This window comes from Merops nubicus, unplaced genomic scaffold (assembly GCF_000691845.1).
Source record: "Merops nubicus isolate BGI_N331 unplaced genomic scaffold, ASM69184v1 scaffold4954, whole genome shotgun sequence".
NCBI lineage: Eukaryota > Metazoa > Chordata > Aves > Coraciiformes > Meropidae > Merops > Merops nubicus.
Window position 1 is genome coordinate 81,600 of NW_008606077.1, and position 8,674 is coordinate 90,273.

General features: G+C 35.9%; 1 long non-coding RNA gene across 1 annotated transcript in view; it reads right to left on the reverse strand.

Annotated features, from left to right (window-relative positions):
* The window catches only part of LOC103772198, a 53,961-nt gene extending 45,699 nt beyond the window's left edge, over positions 1–8,262 (reverse strand). The window contains exon 1 of the long non-coding RNA XR_608153.1: positions 8,174–8,262. This is a non-coding gene — a long non-coding RNA (uncharacterized LOC103772198). The remainder of the gene's footprint in view (positions 1–8,173) is intronic.
* Between the last annotated feature and the right edge of the window lie 412 nt (positions 8,263–8,674).

Below are 8,674 nucleotides of genomic sequence, written 5' to 3' on the forward strand. Positions count from 1 at the left end.
ATTCATCTTTTATAAACAGAAGGAGCATCTTTATGCCCATCTCACATACACCTTTGACTCAAGTCAGTCAACTTCATGTTGATGATATTTCCCTTACTACTCCCAACTCCTTTACTTAGGAAATAGCATTATTCCTTTCCATTATTTTGGTTTATTTCTATATATTTTGGATTTCTTTTCCTTCAAGTCACTGCTCTTTTTCTATGGTTTTACTGTGGCTTTCCTAACAATGTTCAATTTACTTCACTGTGTTTATTTCAGCTTTTCTTTGTATTCTATACCAACATTTCCTAGATCATACTCCTAGTGACAGAAACTGATGTTGTAAACTATAAAACCAGGCTTTTATAGTTTGTAATTCCTGCTAGATAGGATAAAAGTGTGAAAGTGGCAAAGTTAAATAGGATAGTAAATGAAGGACTACATTGTGCCAATATTTCTTCTCATCCAATTTTACTGCCTATTGTGACCGTGTCAAAGGAAAGTTAAAAACCATCAATTCAGATTTAATAATTTTTTTATGTCAGCTGAACAACCATATTCCTCTACCTGCATGTTTTAGTGTGCCTTTTACTTAGGTGTCCTCTGTTTAGCTATTCCATGAAATGGTACGCAGTGACAAATGTCTGTTTCTCATTAAAAGCTGTCAGGCTGGCCTGCGCCCAAATTCAAAACACGTTTGAATCCTCTTTTATTATTTCTCTAACTTAATAGACAATTATTTCCAATTTCCTTCATTTCCATAATTCAATAGTTTTACCAATTTGTCCCTCAAACTCCCCCAACTTCTTAAGACATATACATTCCATTATATCTCAGTCAGTTCAAAAAGCAATTTGCTTCAAATATATTTTGAGAATGAAATTAAATATAATGAATAGCATCAAACATTGTTTTCAGTAAAGACAGAATTTAATACAGGTTTACAGCCTGGTGATTAAAATTTGATTTTAAGTGGTACTGGCACAAAATTTGATGTTATTCACCATAATTTTCAAATAAAACCTGCAGACCAAATTATTAATTAGTTCCTTTCACATGAAGTATAGACACAGATGCATAAACTGAAACTCAAGCCTGGTCTCCCAAATATTTTGCGAGTACTGCATTGCAGTCACTTCCTCAAAGCACCACAAAGAGCCATAGAGGGCTGTCAGAGCTTCACTGGCAAATTCCACCTTAACTTCAGCTCACAAGAGAACTGAAATATGGGACTGTTTGCAATATCACAACATCCCAAATTCTAAAGACACAATCTAATTGTGTGCAAAATTATTAAATTCAAAACATTTTGAAAGCATTTTGTTGGAAAGGTGAAATTTTTTTCATTAGGAGTCTGTAAAATAACTATTAAAACAGTTCCTGTCCAATATCAGCCTTAGGGCTACTTTACTTTGTGTTCATACTGCTAAAAAAATTAAATTGTATTTTTTGTTGTTGAAGCTATTTTTTTTTTTTTTTTTTGAGCTTTGGCCTATTCTTTCTATGGTAAGCTGCTTTAGAATAAAATTGCTCTGAAACTCTTATATCTTTGAAAGCTGTTCCTAGGCATAGTCACTTTTCCTGAAATGCTTCTCACAGAAATAGCTCATCTAATAGTTTCTCCCAATGTCACACACTAGCAGGAAATTACACCACTTACTGGAGATTAAGCCCTATTTTGCAGCAGTAGGGGGAAGTCTAAAGTGCCACCAATCCAAACAGAAAAATATTATTATATCAAATCTTTAGATACAGAACTAAGAATTGAGAAGAATCAGGATCACAGAAATAAATCCTCAGAAACAGGTTATTTGACTGAATTTGATGGGACCTATCCTCTGATTAATATCAATCTTTTGGAAGACTACAACCCCTATGTAACCCTGAGAAATACAATGAATCCTCTGGGAGTGCTCCTGAGGACTGAGGTCTGTTCACCTGCACAAAGGTGTAGCCAAATGCCCAGGGTACAAAGCTGTTACCAAGCAGTAAGAAAAGAAACTGTGCTACTAAACCACAATTAAACCAGAATTGCTCTGCTCTTGCAAGAATGAAGAAAGTACGTACCTTTCCACATTCGTGCAACCCTCTACACAAAACAATGTGCTGACTTCTTATTTTATAGACAGCAAAGATCTTTACCCAGCCAGCTAACACCTTGCTTTAGTCATGGGCATTTCTTGTTCTATAATAAAAGCATAGATTTTAATGGTGTATGCTGCTATAATGTTCATGATGTACACAAAGATGAAAATTCCTAAATGAAACTTTAATTTTTGTATTAATTTTCTGTACCTCCTGTTCAAGGCATACAAAGGTTATCAAAGACTATTTAGAAGAGTTAGAAAATTTGGCTGTAAACATACATGGATTTTTTTTCCCCAAGGAAAATACAGTTGGATTTCAATAAAAGTTTGCTTGGCATTTTTTCCTGTATTATCATTAATTCAGTGCACTCATCCTAATCCCTTTCCAACAGGGATGTATCTTCAACAACAATGTATAAATTTCCCCAGTGATGTTAATTCTGTTCTCCTCAAATTCCAGTTTCTAAATATATTCTCCAAATTGCCTTCACTTCTAAGAACAGTAGTATAGGCTTTGTAAAAGAGATTGGATAAAGGAGGACCAAAAAAGGTGAACTGAATAAAAAGAAAGAACACTATATATTGTACTATGCCAATTTAGTGCTGATCAAGTCTTGCAGTCAAGCAGTTGCTATTTATTGGACCCAAATGTGCCAGAAATGAAGCAGAACAGCCTCTAATGTCTAAAGTATGTGGATATTCTATCATACACAGAAACTACATAAAATGAGCAAATGGCAAGAAGTGCATATTATATTAGTGGCTATTAAATTTTTTTTAAAATAAAAGCTATTTGTTTCAGACTTTAATGAAATTTTTCTCAAAATTGTATAAATCAAAATGCTTTTAATGAAATACCAGACAGCGTTCTTCAGATTGTCATGAAATTTTCAGCCACGCCCAAATTTTTTTAAAAAGTCTTCTAATATATTTTGTTCATACATATTGTAAGGGTTTGGGATTTCATATGGAAATACCACCTACTTTTAAAGGAAAGAAAAGAAATTTCATTAAGTCCTGAAAACAGAATCTGGGAATTCTTTTCAAACCTGTTATGTTGCTTAGAACACAGTAATATTCAGAAGACTTTCAGCGTAAGTTTAGCTTTCTGATATATTATGTCAGACTAAAAGATAAGCAATTTTGAAATAATATAAAAAGATAATGGTAGTGACTTCTTAAAAAAGATCACCTCTGAGTTAGTTCTAGATGAGCCTTTCAATAACTACACATTGTTGAAACCAAAACCTTTATTATTCGCAGCACTCTTTCAAATTATGATGGTCAGTTACTACAGGATAACAGTTTTATGTTTGGACTCCTTACCCTCTTTACACTGGAAGCTCAACAGGAGCTTCCTACAGACATCAACACAGTTACACTCAAAGGCTTATCCCAGTAAAAACAACCTAGAATAACAATCCCTTCATTTGCAAGGAAAAAGCAACAAATTGCAACTTAAATTGTAACAGCAGCAGCTACAAAAAGAGATCTGATAAAAGGGTTATCAACTGTTGCAAGCATGAAAGATCTCTAAGATCAAGGATTAGTTCTTCACCCTACTGTGTTTGTTTTCCCTTGTAGAATCCATTGTTTCATAAATCCCTACTAAGCCTTGCACTCCTTTCCGAGTTCTGTGTCACAGCCATCATCTCCATTTTGATGATACGACAAGAATGATAAGGAGGAAGGGGCATTGCAAGCTGCTGCTCTGTAAGGTAGCTTTTTATCACAGAGGGACTACTGAAAGAGAGCCAGAGTAGAGATTAATCTTATTTCAGAAACAATGCTTTAGAGAAACAATATGCATATAGGTCAATCAACCTCACTTATGAACAGCTCTGGGACAGCAGACAATTAAAAGGTAAAACATTACAAATTAATTAAAATTATATGAATACAAGATTAACAAAAGTGAACATAGAATAATACAACATGTACTTGCATTACCCTGACATAAATTCCTAAGACCAAGATCCATTTCTCAGTTGCTGGCATCTGCACACACAAACCCCTACTCAGTTCCACTCAAGCTGCTGAGAGACATCCACCCCAACTTACACACCAACACAGAGACACACATGCTATAGATCCCTGCAGTACCTGGGCTTTGACATGGCAATCTGTCCAGCAGCTTGCCTTGGATCCTCAGTCTCCCTTACTCTCTCACTCACTGACACACCAACAGGTCTCTCAAGCTGGTGTCAGATCGCATGGTCTCTGCAGTAGCTAGCTCAGACATCCTGGTTGCTCCATTAGCCAACTTCTCCAGCTGATTCACTCTGAGACACACACCCCTGGTTGACAGACACCAACACACTCACCTGTTGCCAGTGCAGCACCCCAGGCACACTGACCCCCATGACCCGTGCCCTGACTCCAACGGTTGGCACTTAGACATCCACACAGGCACATGCACACAGAATAGAAAGACTCACCAAGGCAAACACTTAGAAACAGTTTATGTTTAATGAGAAGACGCATCACGCTGACCAGGCACAAGGACATGACCAGTCACACCAACTGGCCTGTTTTATGCAGCCAATCCTTTTTATCCCCTTATGTCTCAATTTTTCCACATTTATTCCTCCCCAAACCACCTTGCTCCCCACCTTTCCCCACCTTTGGTTCCTCTAAAAATCCCAAAGGTCTTCGTATGATTCCAAAATGCTCCTCCCTACATCTCATAAGTCAAAAACACTGGCAGGCAGCAAGTCTGCAGAACGGTCCAGAGTGTCCCTAACTCCCAGTGCTGGATGTCCTCATCCTGGCCCATGGGACCAAATACTGGATTTTCATTCTTTTATGTTACAAGTGATTAATGTACTGATGATTTCCACACCCAACGCTTCATCATTTTGAAAGTGACATCTCAGTGGGCCCTTCTCCAAGGCTTCTCAAATTGTGTTCCAACTGTATGCCTTAAGCAAATGTTTAGTGCCCTCTCTGCCAAACGCGACAGTTTTGCAAGTTTTTATACAGTATATAATCAATATGAAGTATTCACTCTACCTGTATTGAATTTATCCTATCATCTGTTGCTCACTTCAGAATACCCACTGAGATCAGATATGAAACACCCATACAAAGGGCAAAGTCATACAATGCAGAGTTTTACTGCACCACTTCTTCCTGTTCTTAGTTTTGTTTGAGAAATCAGAGTATATGACTACTTAATGCAACAACATGCCCCGTTTAAAACAATCACAAATCTGATTTAGTAAATTCTCCAAAAGCTGCTTTTAATCTCTCATATGCAACAAGAAAACTTCAATATAGTTTTCTTCTATAGTTCATGAGTGAAAGTCACCATTTCCATTTGAACTCTTTTCCTTGAAGTGTGCACCACCATGAAATGTTTGGGGCAGTTAACTTTTAAAATAACCTATGTACTTCTATTCACCTTACTTCTGTGACTAGAGACCTCACAGCAAGGATGGAATAACAATATGGAAACTAACCATCTAATCCAAATGGACACACTTTATTGAAGTCTTATTACTTCCATGTGTAAGAGGAAACTGAAGCCAACTGCAACCCCCAGTTTTTGGCATTCTGAGTACGCATCACATCCAGCAAAAGAAAATTTCAATTTTTCCTTTTATTTTTACAGCACAGTGATATTAGACATATGGACTTAACTTGATCATTTAGAGATCAAGTGTTTTAACTGAATAAAAAAAGTAAGGTCTTTATTATGCCTAAAGCAATACTGTTCTTTAAAAAGATGTAATGCTCTGTAAATATTGTTCTAATCTCTTTTGCAGTATGAGCATTCTTTAAAATAACTAGCATCAAAATTTTAGTATGGATGATAAAATCTTCAAGAATGGATATAAAGAGCAATAACAATATGGTTATAACATCAAGATAACCAGTTTATAAGAAAAAAACTCACCATGGATAAACTTAATGCTAAAGCGTTATATTCCAATTTATTCTGAGGTAGCATGTGTGATAAACTAACATTTCTTAAGATATAGATCCTAGTTTCCTATAAAATATAAATATAAAATTGAGCTATTACCATGAAACAAATATTTGCTTTTAATATTGACAGAATTAAACAGCCCTTTATTGAAGCATTTTAAACTTTGCTTTCTAAATAAGTGCTATTTGTCAAGATATATCTCTGTTATGAAAAACCACCCCAAGATGGATTAATCTGGTAAGTACCTTTCTTAGTGAAGGTCTGAGGAGATTAAGAACTCATTCTGTAGTTTCAGCAATATATTGAGCATCCCATACTCTTTCAATAACATTTACTGACAAGCTTGTTTTGTTTTCAACAGACTTTTTTCCTCCAACACATACGCTTTCCTTTGTTATACCAGTAAATTATGAGATTGCTGCACAACTTAGAACAGTTCTTTGTGTGAATAATAACACACGACACTACAAGACAGCCTCCTCAGGTTGAGTCTACTTTACATTTTTGTTTAGAGTTTAACACAGAAAAAAGAAAAAAAGACAAATCACCCCACAAACACAACAACCCCACACACAGCCACTTTTACCACTCATGGCTGGTAGTACCTTAAGACTTTACTGGACTTATTTTAATCAAAGAGGCTACCTATAAAAGAAGGGAGGTCAAATACATATTACTTAGATGGAAGGGAAATATTTGGATCTTAATAGAGACAAAATTTTGGTGGAAAAAAATGAATGAACTTCATAGAATCACATTAAAATTAATATTATTACTCTTTAAAAGAAATAGTATCACAAAGATCAAGAAACAGTTTGCTGATTTGTTATGCACATTTAATCAAAAATCACTTTGCCAGAACAATTAATTCTATTCCTTCCCACAAAAAGGCTAACTCCCAAGCTTGGCTACTGGCTAATTCTCAACTACTGCCTGCATGGTTTATATTTTGTGAATTTTACAATCCCATTTATAGAATCATAGAATGGCTTGGGTTGGAAGGGACCTTAAAGATCAACTAGTTCCAACCCTCCTGCCATGGGCAGGGACACCTCCACAACCCACCGGGTTGTGCAAGGCCCCATCTAACTTGGTCTTAAACTCATCCAGTGGTAAAGTATCCACAGCTTCCCTAGGCAACCTGTTCCAGTGTCTCAATGCTCTCAGAATGAAAAACTTCTTCCTTACATCTAATCTAAATCTACCTTATTCCAGTTTGAACTCATACCCCTCATCGCATCACTACAAGCCCTTGCAGAAAGCCCCTCCCCAACGTTCTTGCAGGTCCCCTGCAGATACCAGAATACACCAATAAGATCTTCCCAGAGCCGCCTTTTCAGGCTGAATAACCCAAACTCTCTCAGCCTGTCCTTGTAAGAGAGGTGGTTCCAGCCCTCTGATCATCTTCATGGCCCTCCTCTGGGCACAATCCAACAGACCCATTTCTCTCTAGTCCTGTAATTTAATTACTCTAAGAATAGAACAGTCAGAAAATAGTAATCAGACTGTGATGGACAACTAGTACCACTGATGAGCACAGGAAAGAAATCAAGTTAAGGGGAAAATCCATATGCAAGTACCAATATAAAGCACATCAGAAAGCTCAAAAGAACTTAAAAAAAAAAAAAATTAAAGACTGATGCTCCAGACAACTGATGCACATCTCAACCTTCCAAAGCTGTTCTGTGCATACAAACTCAACATGTGTACAAGTCTCACAAAAATGCATAAACCACTTTGTCAGACTGCTTTCCTAATGAGGCCTCTGAACACCATGTCTAACTGTAACAGATCCAGGTGTTTTTTCCGATTTCAAAATTCCTAGAACGTATTTTTACAAAGAGTTTGGTATAAAAATATGAGAAAACGTACATTAAAACCAGACTAAAAATAAAGACTTTTTTTTTCCTTTGTATTCTCCCTGCTTTTCAGTGAAAATTAATATTCATTGCTTAGCAGATGCTATGCACAGTGCCTAGTAGCGACAGGGTTTCTCAGCTGTTCAGAGAAAATAACATAGCCATCCACAAACTCAGAATTTATTAGGAGTGTAAAAGAGCACAACTGAAAAAAAGAATATAAAAACCTCAGCTTTTTATGTAGTAATAAATATTCTTTCTATAGGTAAACAATTCAGAACATGAATGTTAATACATAATAATAACCTGTGTACCTGAACTGTAGAACTGATTTCAGAGGCAAATCCTCCTGTCAAGGGAGCTTCATGGCTGATCAGCAACCGCCCAGTCTTCGCCACCGACTGAAAAACAAACCCCAAAAATGTAATCAAACTACAGCTATTGTGATTTATTACTTGTACTACTTGTGGAATATATGAAATATGTGACATTATTAGCAGTCTTGGAATGTAGCCGTTTTCTCCTCTTGCATTTTCACTGAAAGACAGATCTTCCTAAAAGTCTAAATTGAGTAATTAATAATGTGGTTTTATGTTTTATATTAAAGTTTTTATATCTTCCACTCCATTTTAAGCAAATACAAAAATAAAAATTGATTAATCATACATGAATTTATCCTATTAATGTAAACTGTAACATTTGTGAAGGAGAATAAAGATTTTAACATAAGTCAGTAAACGTTTGGATCCTAAAAATACTAAGACACACATGTAAAGAAATCCTTCATGATACATACCTCAGCACAACCAGATCCT